This window comes from Cervus canadensis, chromosome 1, assembly GCF_019320065.1.
Source record: "Cervus canadensis isolate Bull #8, Minnesota chromosome 1, ASM1932006v1, whole genome shotgun sequence".
Taxonomy (NCBI): domain Eukaryota; kingdom Metazoa; phylum Chordata; class Mammalia; order Artiodactyla; family Cervidae; genus Cervus; species Cervus canadensis.
Genome location: NC_057386.1, coordinates 30,899,978 through 30,913,431, shown reverse-complemented (window position 1 = coordinate 30,913,431; position 13,454 = coordinate 30,899,978).

Sequence of the window (13,454 nt, the reverse complement as noted above, 5' to 3'; positions counted from 1 at the left end):
CATGATTTCCTGCACTCAGACCATCCTTCCCTCTCCTGTGGCTTGATCTCTCACTTCCTTTAGGGTTCTCTCAAATGGCACCCCGTCCTAAAGACTGTACAACTGTTGGAAATGGCATCTCTTCGCGTTCTATCCCTTTACCCTGCTTTGTGCTTCTCCTGAGCACTTCTCATTGCTCGATATTCTGTATCTATATGCTCATTTTAAATGACCTGTCTCTTCCCACTGAGAACCCAGGCTTTATGTATTTTATCTCTCACTGTCGCCCCAACACCCAAAACAGCCTGGCACTCAGTAGTTGGCCAATGAAGAACTATAGGATGAATGAACAGGTGAAGAGTTGCCCAGCTCAGCGCTGGCCTGGAAAATGCACCCACAGAATGATTTTTCATTACTATAATGATGGTCCTTTATGGAGAAAAAGGACAAAATTTGTAGGGGAAGTCTCAATTGTGGTCCCAAAGTTGGGAGCTGAGTGGAAAAAATCTTTAGTCCCTTGGTCAGGTTCATTATGGGTGTGGATCAGACATTGCTTTGGTGAACTGGGAGCTAGAATGTCACATGATCCAGAAATGGCTGCCCCCACTTCCTGGTCAGTAGTCTGCCCTCCTGCCCAAAGCCCTTTCTTCATTTGACTGCCTGATTCTACCTGGGAAGCATTTCTTTGAAATGACCCTAACATACCACCACTCAGAGCCCAGAGCTTTCCAGTGGCTGCAAGGCAGTGCTGTTGGACATTTTAGCAGAGCCAGTTAAAAGACTGACCAGAAGTCTGCCAGGCATGCTCTGAAATTAGTTCAGCTTGGACACTGCCCTTCTTATCTCTGCAAACACACAGGTATGGCCCATTGTACCACCTGCAGGAAGTGGGGCCTTTTGATCTCTATAAGGAGACCCATGTTATGGCTCTTAAAAATCAAATTACATTCTTAGTGTGTTTTAAGGTCTCATAGTCTATGGAAATAAACAGGATTCACTTATCAGAAAGGAGATTGAAAGTTCCAGAATCATACTACAAACATTGAGCACCTACTTGGTTGATAATATAGTAACTGTGTTTGATCAAGTTCAAATACCTGATAGCAGCAAAACAGAGAGAAGGAGATGGGGAAAGACACACCTGCATGCAGACAGAGAAAGGGAGGGAGGAGGGATAGAGGCAAGAGAGAAGGAGAAAGAAACCCTTCACACTTGATGAGCACAATCCCAAGGGTTCGTGACTGATGTGGGTGTCACTTTATTTTGCTTCTGCACCTTGTTGGTGAGCTGGGAACTCGGGGCAGAGTGAGCCATGCTCCTTCCTTCCTTGTATTTTCCTTTCTTAGATTCTAAACTATCTGGGCAGAAGATAATTTGCCCACATTCCTCAATACTTGACTCATTCTCCCACCTGCCTGTGTGATCATTCATTTCTAGTGGGCACTTGTTGTTTTCCTCTGTGAATCCATCTACTCTCTATCCTCATGCTTGGAACTTGGCTGGGGTTGACCCCACCCCCAACTCTAGCATCCCCTTGGCCACAGGAATGGGTTCAGAGAAAGGCCTGTGCCCCAATTTAGGCTAAAGAGAGAGTGACCCTGCCTTTCCACCCCCCCACCACCCCTAGAACATATGCTACCATTATCGAAAGTGACCTGCTGTCTTCTCCTGGACCTTGTGGTGTGAGGACATGATCTGGGGATCTGGGCCACTAGGAGGTGATGACACTAACACCACACAAGATGAGAGGGACAGAGACAAGACAGAGATATTGAGCAGAGATTGATTAGGCCCTGGATGCCATGGTTTGAATTACTGATCAAGTCTCATTTGAAGCTAGAACTATTTCTGAACATCCCAGATTTTTTTAGCCAGTACACTCCTTTTTTGCTTTAGCTAGCTTTAATTGGGTACTTCAGAGAAGGCAATGGCAACCCACTCCAGTACTCTTGCCTGGAGAATCCCATGGATGGAGGAGCCTGGTAGGCTGCAGTCCATGGGGTTGCTAAGAGTCAGACACAACTGAGCGACTTCACTTTCATTTTTCACTTTCATGCATTGGAGAAGGAAAGGGAAACCCACTCCAGTGTTCTTGCCTGGAGAATCCAAGAGACGGGGGAGCCTGGTGGGCTGCCGTCTATGGGGTCACACAGAATCGGACATGACTGATGCGACTTAGCAGCAGCAGCAGGAATTGGGTACTTAACTGGGTGACTTGTAGCCCCAAAGAATCCTGACTGACATGTCATCTCTAGTTAACATTTAAGGGGTGACTGCCATGCACTAGGGTCTGTGCCCAGCAGGCCCAGTGAACCTAAGTGAAGTTGGGAGCCGCCCACACTGTGGGGAAAACTCACTGGGAAAGACAGATAATTGTATAAGCGATGACAACGAAGTATGTTCATTCTACTGTTAAAAAGCAGGCTGGAGAGTACAATAGGCCCATTTTTTTTTAAAGGTATTTACAGATTTTTATCTGTGCCTTTATGTAGAATAAAATCTGGTAGCATGCTCTGATCTCTGGGCACCATGCAGTGTGATCTATTTTCTTCTCTTACAGTTTGCTTTATTTTTGCAATGAACCTCCATTGTTCTAATAATCAAAAGGGGGAAATGTTAAAATCAAAATAAGCATGGTAAGTGTTATGCTGGGAGAAGGACAGGATGCTGTAAGAGTGCTCAGCAGCTGCACAGTTGTTCAGGGAACTGAGAAGGAGGTTCAGGGAGACCATCCTGCCTCAGTCTGTAGGGTCTCACCCTTGGCCTGGTTCCCAGTCAGGGGAGCCAGCTGCCAGCCCCTTCCCCAGGCTCACTGGAGCAGGTCCCTGGTCCGGCCATGAGGTACATCTCCGAAGCTCATCCTTCTGCATTGCCAGTGGAGGGGGGGTGGGGTTACTGGAAACACAAAGCCCTTTCCTCTCAGAGCTCCAGAAGCTGAACATTAAGAAACCATTGCAAATAGAGTAATTGCTCAGAATGAGCATTAGCATCCTATTAAAAAGAGGCAGTGGCTGTGACTGTAACCTCTAATTCAGCAGCGTTTCCTGAGAAGCATGTTAATGTGATTTGAGCTAATTCCCTCCCTGCTGCCTGGGGGCCCAGTCCAGAGCTGTCCCAGCTCCTGCCCTCAGTCTCTGTGGAAGCATGAGAATCCTTCACCCCTCTGCCTGGAAGGGGAATTTGGGGGCTCAGGTGCAGGCAGGCATCAGTCAATCAGCAGACTAGCTGTTGACTCTCCCCTCTTGTGCTTGACTTTGGATTGGGGGCTGAGGTGGGAGACGGGGAGGGGATGGGAACAAGGCGGGGGAGGGAATGATGTTTATTAAATCTCACTAAGTGCCTTTGAGTCGTTAGGCATTTGTCTAAGGTGAGTTCTGCTGTGCTAAGAAATGAACGAGTTGGAGAAGAGCATCGTGCAGTAGCAAAGGTACTCCTGGTTCAGTTTTCCATCCTGATCCTGGTGTTGGGGGATGCACTATGGATGAGAAAGCTCCGGTTTTGCTGTCAGGAGCTTATATTCTAATGAGAGGGACCTTGAATCAGCAGTTGCACATCGGCTGCTTTAGCTACAACAGTGTTTTTATGATGCATGAGCACAAGGTGCTTTGAGAGGGTAAAAGAGGATGAGGTAGGAGATGACCTGGCCAGGGCAAGGGGGTCAGAAAAGCTTGCTGGGGAGGAAAGATGTGAAGAATGAACAGGAGCTCACAGAGACCCCAGTCATAACAGTCTAAATATCTCCAGACTTGGCCAAATGTCCCTGCAGGGGGCAGAGAGACAAAATTATTCTGGGTTGGAGTCCACTGATTTCCGTGATTCTGAAAGGAGAGAGGGAAAAGCAAAGTATTTCTCTGCCTCCCTTGGGGATTTCACATGAAGGAACAGACACCACCCAACACCTCCCAGCATCCCCAACATGTGGCCTCATCCTTACCCCTCCACCATTATCTTTCCTTGCTAGACAGAACAGAGTGGTGGCTGCCTGCTCGCCTCACAGGGGATGGCCCAGCAACCACTGTGTCTTTCCAGGAGGACCTGATCCATAACTTGACAGGCCCTGGAGGAAGCCCTCTGAACAGGTGATGGTCCAGATGAGGACAATCTGCTCCCATCACAAGTGCCTGGACCTGGGAGCAGGCAGGGGCTTCTCACCCCAAAGACCCACAGGTCCTCCATCACCTGGAAGCTCAGTGAGGTGGTTACCTAGCAACGGCACAGGCCTGGCAGCCCCGGGGAGCACAGGGTGTGGACACAGAGCATAGGACACAAAGGGTCTTACGTGCTCATTGTGGGGCTTTGTGTAAGAATCTGCTCTGGGAGCTCCTGGCCGCCTGTGGGCTCTGCTTGCTGGGGAACAGCAGACTGGCCTCTCCCCTCCTCAGCAGGGCCATTAATCAGAGCTCTGAGCCATGAGGGCTCTGAGAAAGGACTTGGGGAGGAGATGTTCTGGGCCTTCTTAGGAAGAGCTGCATGGAGGTTAAATTCATTCACTCACTCAATACATGGTTTTGTTTTTTTTTTTTTTGCCTCTACTACGTATATCAGTCAAGCCACTAATCTCTTTGTACGTCTCTGGAAGTATCAGGTTGGTTGAGACATGGGTCTAATATGCTGTGCAACAGTGTGGAGTTTAAAATATGGACCTTGATCTCCAGGAGCTTTTTTTATCTGCTTGGAAAAACCATACATTCCCAGGAAAGCTATAGAACAATATAAATATCCCATAAAATATAAGCAGGCAGGAGGAGTTGCCAGGCAGTCAGTGATGGAGGGGTGGGGTGTGGGGACCTTTACTGTGAGCTCCTGAGTCATGGAGGGAGTCGGATATGGGGACCCTTACTGTTGTGAGCTTCTGAGTGGGAGACCCTGAGCACAGGTCAGTCCAGTGAAGAGCTCGAATGCTGAAAGTGGGGCTCAGGAAAGCGAAGAAGGTGTCCGAGTGTATCTCTACTGCTGAAGGCAAAGAGGGCTTTGATGGGTTGAGAATTGGTCCTCTTTTACTATCACAGCCGAGTTGGCTGCCTTGAAGTGCTCTCAGACTCATGTCTGAGTTGCTGGTCTCAGCACCTCTTTGAAATCCCTGCTCGGCTTTTGTAGATAATGTGCCCTCCTGAGTATCACGTCTGAAGCCAGGACTTGGGACTTGCTGGACCATGACTGTTCCGGCCAGTTGCTGAGCTGTATCTCTCCACCTCTGGGACCGGCTGGTCTGCGGCTGGGTGGGGCTGGGTGGGGCTCGGTGAGGATGTGTGAGTCACCCTGGACAAAGAGATTAATCCAGGAGCTATCTGGTTTGGACACTGCCTGGTAAGCTTTCTGATTCTGTTTCAGCAACTGCCTGTCTCCCTCATCTCCGACTCCTGTTTCCAGGAGTTTGCGCTTGTCTCCCTTGAGGCTGGCCCTGGAGGCAGTGGCTGTTCACTCTTCCCACTCATTTCATCTCCCATGAGCTCAAAGCCAACAGTTAAGGAGGCCATTGCTGCTCAGCCAATTTCCTAACACCCAAAGGGCAAATGGCATTTGCCTGGTTTGCTCTTCTAAAACACCCAGCACTTTCTCCTTTCTGATTCACGTAGGCTGCCCCCCGGGGGAAGGTGGGCATGTGTAATCAGGCTGTGGAGGGGGGAGCCCTGGTGGGTACCTTTGTGAAAGAGCCCACATCCCCTACCCTCTTGGTTGGGGCAGCCCCAGGCATCGGGGGAGCCACCAAAGGGCTGGAAAAGGGCATTTTCGAAGAGGTGTCCACAGTGGTGAAGCTTGTCTTCCCTCACCATCAAGCAAACACATTTTAATTAAATCACAAAGATAAAAATCTCTGGTTCCCTCTTGAAATCCATCAGAAAAATATGCTGGAAGAACTTTATGGACGGTGAGTATCCCAGGGGGGGAGTGTTTTGTAGTTGAGAACATCAGCAGGGGTGGGTAGGGGAGAAGCAGAGGAGTGGTTATCTTTGCAGCCCCAGCCAAGCCTCTCACCAAAAAATGGCCTAGAAAAGAATTCTCACCTCCCGGGGTTATGTTTATTTGAAATTTGGAATAGCTGTTTGTCTCAGTTGGCTGATCCTCCTCTCAAGGAGAAATTATAGGAATTAAGATAGGGAGGGGGCGGGGAAGCCCTGAATGGAGTGGCGTGCTCTTACTATTACTGCCATAAATAGGTGGCTGTCAGCTCTTCCACTGCAGAGCCCTATGGAGAGAGCCAGGCTCAGAGTCCCCTCCTGATTTCTAGTCACTTCTGTGCTCTGAGGGCATGGGCTCCTTCCTGAGGATGTGGAGTCTCAACTTTGCCATGTGCCTGCTGTGTGACCTTGTGTAAGTTACTGAACCTTTCTGAGCCTCGTCCACTTAACAGAGCTGATAATCAGCTGTACCTTTCAGAGTTGCTCTGAGAAGGCAATAAGACTGTCCACAATTTCCCCCTTCCCCTTCGTCCTCTTCTTCCATCAGGGGCTCTGCTCTTCCTCCGGCAGCTTCTGGGAATGGGTGAACTCTGCTCCCCTCCCTCATCAGCCCATGCCCTTTGGTTACACCTTGCTCCACCCTTGGCTCGAAGTGTTGATTTCTCTATGTTCCTGTCTCTCACACCTCCTTCTGGGACTGGCACCCTCAATGCTACCACCCCCCACCTCCATGGGCTCCCATCTTGATCCTTGTCTCTGTCTCATCGCACAGAGGTGATGAGAGACCCCTCCCGGCACAGAACCTGGCATGTCCCTGCTCCCAGCTCTGTCCACCCTGCCTTTCCTCACCTCCCTTTCCTCCAGCCCCTCTTGGATCTCTTTCCCCCAGTGGTTCTCAGATTTTCGTGTGTGTCAGAATCACCTGGAAAGCTTGTCTGCTGTCGTTTCCCCCCCAAGCTCTATTGGGGTACAACTGACAATTAAAAATTGTGTACATTTAAAGGTGCATGATTTGCTGATTTGTTATACGTATACATTGTGAAATTACCCTCAGTCAACACAGTCAAGCTAGTAAATTTACCCATCACCTCACATAGTCACATCCTTTTCTTTGTTCTTTTGGTAGTGAAAAGAAACTTAAGGTCTACCCTCTTATTGGGCTTCCCAGGTAGCTTCAGTGGGTAAAGAATCTGCCTGCAATGCAGGAGACAACGGAGACATAGGTTTGGTCCCTCGGTTGGGGAGAGAAAGAAATGGCAACCCGCTCCAGTATCCTTGCAAATCTCAGGGACACAGGAGCCTGGCAGGTAAAGTCCATGTGGTTCCAAAGAGTCGGACACAACCGAAGCGACTGAGCACACAGGCACCCTCTTATCAATTTTCCAGCATACAGTGCAGTTTTGTTAACTATAGTCACAGTGTTATACATTAGCTTTCCAGAATTGCTAAGGGGTTGATATCCGTAATAGACAAGGAACTCATACAATTCAACAGCAAAGACAGTAAACAGCACAATTAAAAAATGTACCAAGCACCTGAATAGACATTTCTCCAAGGAAGACACACAGATGGCCAGCAGGTACAGGAAAAGCTGCTCAGCTTCAATGATCATCAGTTTAGTTCAGTCACTCAGTTATGTCCGACTCTTTGTAACCCCATGGACTGCAGCACGCCAGGCTTCCCTGTCCATCACCAACTCCCAGAGCTTGCTCAAACTCATGTCCATCAAGTCAGTGATGCCATCCAACCATCTCATCCTCTGTTGTCCCCTTCTCCTCCTGCCTTCAATATTTTCCAGCATCAGGGTCTTTTCCAATGAGTCAGTTCTTTGCATCAGGTAGCCAAAGTATTGGAGTTTCAGCTTCAGCATCAGTCCTTCCAATAAATATTCAGGACTGATTTCCTTTAGGATGGACTGGTTGGATCTCCTTGCAGTCCAAGGGACTCTCAAGAGTCTTCTCCAACACAACAGTTCAAAAGCATCAATTCTTCAGTACTCAGCTTTCTTTATAGTCCAACTCTCACATCCATACATGACTATTGGAAAAACCATAGCGTTGACTAGATGGACCTTTGTTGGTAAAGTAATATCTCTGCTTTTTAATATGCTGTCTAGATTGGTCATAACTTTTCTTCCAAGGAGCAAGCATCTTTTAATTTCATGGCTGCAGTCACCATGTGCAGTGATTTTTGAGCCCCCAAAATAAAGTCTCCCACTGTTTCCATTGTTTCCCCATCTATTTGCCATGAAGCAATGGGACCAGATGCCATGATCTTAGTTTTCTGAATGTTGAGTTTTAAGCCAACTTTTTCACTCTCCTCTTTCACTTTCATCAAGAGGCTTTTTAGTTCTTTGCTTTCTGCCTTAAGGGTGGTGTCATCTGTGTATCTGAGGTTACTGATATTTCTCCTGGCAATCTTGATTCTAGCTTGTGCTCCATCCAGCCTGGCACTTCCCATGATCTACTCTGTATATAAGTTAAATAAGCAGGGTGACAATATATAGCCTTGACATACTCCTTTCCCAATTTGGAACCAGTCTCTTGTTCCATATCTAGTTCTAACTGTTGCTTCTTGACCTGCATACAGATTTCTCAGGAGGCAGGTCAGGTGGTCTGGTATTCCCATCTCTTTCAGAATTTTCCACAGTTTGTTGTGATCCACACAGTCAAAGGCTTGGGCGTAGTCAGTAAAGCAGATGTTTTTCTGGAACTTTCTTGCTTTTTCGATGATCCAATGGATGTTGGCAATTTGATCTATAGTTCCTCTGCCTTTTCTAAATCCAGCTTGAACATCTGGAATTTCACATTTCATGTACTGTTGAAGCCTGGCTTGGAGAATTTTGAATATGACTTTGCTAGCGTGTGAGATGAATGCAATTTTGCAGTAGTTTGAACATTCTTTGGCATTGCCTTTCTTTAGGATTGAAATGAAAACTGATCTTTTTCAGTCCTGTGGCCACTGCTGAGTTTTCCAAATTTGCTGGCATATTGAGTGCAGCACTTTCACAGCATCACCTTTTAAGTTTTGAAATAGCTCAACTGGAATTCCATCACCTCCACTAACTTTGTTTCTAGTGATGCTTCCTAAGGCCCACCTGACTTCACATTCCAGGATGTCTGGCTCTAGGTGAATGATCACACCATCATGGTTGTCTGGGTCATTAAGGTCTTTTTTGTATAGTTCTGTGTATTGTTGTCACCTCTTCTTAATATCTTCTGCTTCCCTTAGGTTCATACCATTTGTGTCCTTTCTGTGCCCGTCTTTGCATGAAATGTTCCCTTGGGATCTCTCATTTTCTTGCAGAGGTCTCTAGTCTTTCCCATTCTATTGTTTTCCTCTATTTCTTTCTCTGATCATCAGAGAAATGCAAATCAAAACTCACACCTGTCAGTATGGCTATTATCAGAAAGAGGAAAGGTCACAAGCCTTGGTGAGGTTGTGGAGAAGATGGGTTGTTATTGCTTTGCTGCTAGGTCGTGTCCAACTCTTTTGCGACCCTATGGGATCACCAGGCTCCTCTGTTCATGGGATTTTCCAGGCAAGAATACTGGAGCCATTTCCTTTTCCAGAGACTGTCCAGTTTGCGATGTCTAAATATTTACTATCTGGTCCATGGATCTAAGAGCCTGGCAGGCTACAGTCCATAGGGTCATAAAGAGTCAGACATGACTAAAGCAACTTAGCACACCTTTACAGAAAAGTTTGCCAACCCCTCTTCAGAGCCTGAAGGGGTCTGGTGGACAGTGACGGAGGACTGTCCTGTGCCTGACCCAGACCTGTGCCCTCCACACCATCACCACATATTAAAGAGGAAGGGTGGGAGCAAAGAGGCATTCCTGGGTGAGGACTGCCTGCCATCCAGCACCCTCAGGATATTGCTGAACAAGGAGCATGAGATCTGAGTTCCCACCCCCCAGTGGGGCATCCGGGTTGGGTGGGCTGGGGATTTTCCACTGCTGCCTCTTTCATGACCCAGCTGTGTTCAGCTCTTTTTGACCAGCCATGGCCTCTGCTTATCTACCCGGGTAAACAAGAGCCCTGCACACAGCCCCTAAAGAAGGAGCCGAGACAGCCAATTCTGGGGTTGACAAGTCACACAGTGCCATGTGGATACAACATTCAGTTCTGATACTTCAGTAGAAAGGGAGGCATTGTAGCTACTTGGCAGGGGGAAGGACCCCTCATTCGTTCATTCACCCACTCATTCGTTCATGCATTCTTTACTTGTGGAGTGCCTGCTGCATGCTTGGCCCCACGTAAAGGACACAGTAAAGGTACTGTCCTCCTCTCTTGAGTCTGACAAATTTTGGAGTGACTGTCAAAGAAGGAGTGATCACCCTAGGGAAGCACAGGGGCAGTTTGAACCTGAAAGAGGCACTTAACCTGTCCTGGGGTGGGTCAGATAAAAGACACTAAGCCCTGTTCATAAACCATGAATCTACTCTGTTCCCCTCCTTTTAACAGAAGTGCCTTTAAACCCTTAGATCCATCCCTAAATGCTCTGGCATCAAATCTATGCTCTGAACTTCATAGCTCCATGAGACAAGCCCTCTGCTCCTGAAACTGATCAGGAACCTGTGGAGCCTTCCTCGAGACAGACCACCCTCTGTGTCCCCTGTCTCTTGTAGAAAAACTTTAGCCTCTTAGGCCCTCCCTAAGTTCCAAAGAGCAAATTTAATCAGAGAAGTGAGAAAATGCAGAAACAAATGGAAATAGTCAAACAAAACCAAACCATATAGTTTAGCTGAAACACAAAACCAAGGATCTTAATGTCCTTGAATTATTTTGTAGCTACTAAAACCCACACCAGGTAGAAGAAGTTAACTGCATGCTGACCACCAGCACGTGGACCCCAGGATGGTTGGAACCAGGTTGATCATGTTGACTCCTGAAATACAACATGGTGACCTCACCACCAGTCAGTTAGGGGAATGCGCACGAGGTGATCAGACACCCTCAACCCTCTCCTTCAACTTGCCTTGAGAAACCCTTTCCCGAAAACCCTCAGGGTAGTTCCATCTTTGAGCACAAACTGCCTGTACTCCCTGCTTGGCACCTTGCAATAAATGCTGCATTTTCTTTCATTGCAACCCAGTATCAGTACATTGGTTTTGCTGTGTTTCCGACAAGTGGACCTAAGTTTGGTTTGGTAACATCCCCACAGCCTTCCTCCTGTTTCTGTTGCACAAACCATGAGAACACCAGGCTGCTTGCAGTGACTGAGTTGGGTGGGTGCAGGGTTGCAGATTCTGTGATGTCACCTACTCCAGGCCCCCTGCTGGCTGATCCTCCTTCCCTTTCTCCTGGCCCGTCTCAGTCTAAATCAGCTTTCCCAAGGCCATCACAAACACTTCCTCACCTGTAAAGGGTGTCAGTAGTATGGGTTGGGAGTAGTTTTGGTTGATTGTTTTATGTGGGGGCAGTTTCAGGACCATGCAGCCTTCATCTCTGGACTCTTTGCAGGCTCACCTGCACCATGCCTCCCCTGAGGTTCTCAGCAAGTCTCAGAAGTGAAGGAATGAGTGGGCTCCCAACACGATAGATGTGAAGGACCTAAGGAAGCAGGTGTTGTCCAGTTCTTGTTCTTTACAGCTGACTGACACCTTACAGTTTGCAGTGTACTTTGAAATCTTACTTCTTTAATCCCCCAGATGTTGTGAGGTCAGCAGAGTGGGTGTTATTTCTCAGAATTCTTCCGTGGCAAGCAATGGAAGGCCTTCCCTGGTGGCTCAGATGACAAAGAATCTGCCTGCAATGCAGGAGACCTGGGTTTTTTGTTTGTTTGTTTGTTTGTTTTTGAGACCTGGATTTTATCCCTGGGCTGGGAAGATCCCCTGGGGTAGGAAATGGAAACCCACTCCAGTATGCTTGCCTGGAGAATTCTGTGGACAGAGGAGCCTGGTAGGCTACAGTCCACGGGGTCACATAGAGTCAGACACAACTGAGCTGCTTTCACTTCACCTTCAAGCAGTGGAAAATGGCTTTGGCTCATTAACTCAGAAAGGACAGGATAGGGGAGCTGACTGATTTAGTGGAAAATTGAAGGACCAGCTCTCCAGAAGGACCCTCCAGAGCAGGAGCAGGGCTCTCTCCAGGGCAGCCCTATAGGTTGAATGGCCCTGTGTCCTCTACTCAAGGCTCCAAGTCCAGGGACGGTGTCTGATGGGCTGAGTGAGGGCAGGTGCCCCACGTCTCAGGCCGTGTACTGGACAAAGGGCCCCATGAGGTTCACAGGCGTGGCTGACTCACAGTGTCCAGTCCTCGGCTCATTCTCTCCACCTGCTCTGCTTCCCCAAACAGTTTGCCAGGTCTGCATCCTCCCCCAGCCTTTTCCCAATTCAGATATTGGTACCTCTGTCCTCCTGGCTACCCACACTGGGAGTGGGGAGCCCTCCCTCTTCTCTTCCAGGCCTCCAACGTGGTGCTGACTTCACCTCTTTTGCCCATGACCCTCCTCTCCATTCCTACGAGCACAGCTGAAGTTCAGGCCTGTGGCATCTTTCCTTCTGCTGAAGGCTCGGCCCTCGGGTCTTTCCCACATGCAGCCAGCAGCAGGGGCCTCTTTGAATATCGCAGACCCGATCCTGTCACCCCTGTCCTTGCTCTGCTGTGCTGTGCTTAGTCGCTTCAGTCAGGTCTGACTGTTGGTGACCGTGGGATTTTCCAGGCAAGAATACTGGAGTGGGTTGCCGTGCCCTCCTCCAGAGAATCTTTCTGACTCAGGGATCGAACCCTCATCTCCTGTATTGCAGGTGGATTCTTTATGGATGAGCCACCAGGGAAGACCCTCTCCTTCATAAAGCTTCACATGGTGCCTTTCTGCCCACAAGCACAGCTTTCAAAGTTCTATGACCTTGACCTACAGGAAGAAATTTATTTTACATTGCAACTGATTTTATAATGCAGTTATTTGTATAACTGAGGCAACATTTTCAAGAGTCATTATTTACCTGAGTTCCCCTCCTATATCACTTTTAAAACCTCTGGCCAAGACCCACTGAACTGATTTCACCATCCACTAGTGAGTGCCGTCTATGGGGTCGCACAGAATCAGACACGACTGAAGTGACTTAGCAGCAGCAGCATCAGTGAGTTATGATCTGTTCGAAATTCACTGGCTGGGAGAAACAAGCAGAGCTCTCTGAGAATGGCACAGAAGGCTCTTCAGTGACTCATGTCCTGCCCAGCTCCCGGGCCTCACCTCTCCCCAGTCCTGATGCAGATTCTTGTCGGTCTCTGCTCTCCATTTCTTTGAGTTCCTTTGTACATCCCATGCTAGGCCTCACTCTGGTGCTTTTTCTCACGCTACTCCCTCTGCCTATATCGTCATCCTCCCTGTCGTCACCTGCCCTCGGCCCTTGTAATTCAAGCCTCAGCTCATCCCTGGTTTGTTAAGTCAGAGCCTCCTCTGTGCCTGCAGTGTACAGGGTCATGGCACCTGCATAGGAACCACTGCCTCAGCATCATGAATGTTCCCCATCATAGGCTGATTGGATCAGAGTAGTGTGGCTTGTCTGCATTGCTACCTAATTACCCGGGTTGATTCTTACGCATATTGGCGTTAATGTTTGA